Here is a 2,744-nt window from a genome sequence, read left to right on the forward strand (position 1 = left end):
ACTTTTAAACTATGACTTAAAATATCTCAATATAACCTAACGATAATTAGACCATAAATAACAACCTACAACTTTAAAAAAGGGCCAAACTTTAAACAAACCACCCGCAAATCATAAAAAGATACTTCAACGTGGAGGAATAGGAAATAATGACCAATTATCAATTCTCTCCACTGTCTCACTCACTACTACGACCCTTAGCTAATTGATTGATATCTACTCCACAAAATGACTACTTAAAATGAGCCATCAAACATCATTAGATGTGCCAGACAACATATCAAGGATGAAGTCGAGCCTGCTGATCTTCACACAACCGTCGATCTCCAAACACTAAGAAAGGATGCAATCCAAAAGCCAATGCATTCATACTCCAACCAATAGAGCGGTGCAATGCCTGATAAAAACAGCAAATGTAATGCATGCACACTTGGCGCCTCCACAATACCACAAGGGAAAATCCTTGATAAAACAACAGATGTAAATCCTTGTTAAAACAACAGACAGTGATGAAAAAGTGTTGAATCGTGTAGTCCCAAAGGGACGCACCACAAGGAATATGCCTTCGATGTTGAAAAAGACTCTCCACAGATGGGTATGCGATAATGGTATGGTAATATAGATCATAGATTCAAACAGAGAATTACGACAACTGATCAAACATCGATCACATAATATGAATGGTGCTGCCGAAACACCAATTGACAAGTCAGAGCCCGGCAATAGAGGATGAGAAATGCTCGATCACATCGATCTAACAACTGCCACTTTTTACTGCATCATGGCCAGATACAAAGTATACAACCACAAATTCATAGGCTCTGAATAACTGTTACTCCACCATCTAACACTGAACACAAGCTGTTGATAATTACTAACACAATGATATGTGCTTCCTTCTCATAATTTCCATTCAATACCTTTACATATATAGGATTTCTATTTCTTACATTATAGGAAACCTCATTAACAATTTTCTTATTTATATTGAGTTGTTTCAACAACTCAACATGCGTACCACTAATAAAATAGTCTATTATACAAATCTTAACAAATCTAATTATTATTTTATGTAACCTATGTGAACACTAATTCCCAATAGTTACAACTATGAAATACCAATTCAAATCAGGAACCTTTTATATAGCTATTACAGTCAATGTTTTCTTCAAATTTTGGAAAGCCTTATCACATTGCTCAGTTCACAACAATTTCTCACCTCTACAATTTTTAAAAACCCTTCTAAAAATCTCCTAGAGTACCTTGATAACCCCATAAACCTCCTTAATTAAAAAAAATGATATGCCCAAGGTAATGAATTTTCTTTTCAAATAATTCACACCTTGATAATTCATCTTATCTAGACCAACTCCAATTTGCTCTTCTAATATGATATGCCCAAGTTAATGCACACCTTAATAATCTCACATATAATTTATGTTCCTTCAACCTCTACAAAACTAGTTGAAGGGTGTTCTTCCTTTTTGGGATAAATTATAACTTCATCTAAGAATACCAAGACAAACTAGTTGAAGTAATCATGGAACACACTATTCAATAGGTTCATAAAGGCAGCAAGAGCATTAGTTTTACAACTATAAATTCCTAATGTTATATCTTGTTCTAAATGTTTTTTCTGGAATATCCTCTTTTATTCTAAGTTGATGGTATCTTGAATGTCTCTTACAGAAAACACTACTACTCCCTCCATTTCATCAAATAGATCAAACACTACTACTCCCTTCATTTCATCAAATAGACCCTCAATACAAGGTAGAGGGTACCTATTATTTATTGTGACCTCATTCAATATTTTGTGGTCAATGAACAACCTTAGGGTCTTGCCCTCCTTTAAAAAAAAAAAAAATAGGTTGCTCCCTAAGGGAATACACATGGTCTTGTTATTCCATTCTTAAAAAGTTCTTCTAGTTGCATCTTAAGCTCTAACAATTCAATTGAGATCATATGATATGGTGCACTTGACACAAGTTCAACTCAGGTACTATATCAATAGAAAAGTCAAATTTTATTTTAGGAGGAAAATATGGTAATTCCTCTAGAAATAAATCCTTAAACCCTTGAAAAGATATGGAGTTTTCAAAGGTTGGGGTATTCTCATCTTCCTTTTCATCCAATCTACCATGTATATTTGAGCTCCTCTTCTCCTTTCCTTCAATTGCATAGTTATTATGATTTCTATATCTATGGGCCTAATCTTCTCTTGAAGTATGACCATAGTTATTATTGAAGTATGACCATTTTTCTCATCATCATCTAAACACTACCATTTTATTGTAGATATCTACAATGGCTTGATGATCTGTTAGTCAACACATGCATTTAATCACTTCATATTGCCTATGGGTTCTACATGAATATCTACCATTATTTCAAACTTGAGAAAAATAGTATCGTTGCATTTGATAGACACTTGGTCACTTCCCTAATTGTCGTATCCTCCTACTAGAACATCCATGATGATTCTATATATTTAACTTTTAATGATATTTTTCTCACTAGTTCTAGAGAAATGAAACATTCATATGATCTTGTGTCAATTAGAATTGTAATTGGTTGCTTGAAAAGTGTACCTGTAGTTTTCATGCTCATATTCAAAAAATAACTTTGTCAGATCCTTATTGCAACATGCATCCTTTGTGGAGATACCTTTTGAGGTTGGTTTTCTCTAATATGTACTTGCATCCTTGGGAATTCCTTAGCAAAACGATTCCCCCACACATAAA

This window comes from Cryptomeria japonica, chromosome 8, assembly GCF_030272615.1.
Source record: "Cryptomeria japonica chromosome 8, Sugi_1.0, whole genome shotgun sequence".
NCBI lineage: Eukaryota > Viridiplantae > Streptophyta > Pinopsida > Cupressales > Cupressaceae > Cryptomeria > Cryptomeria japonica.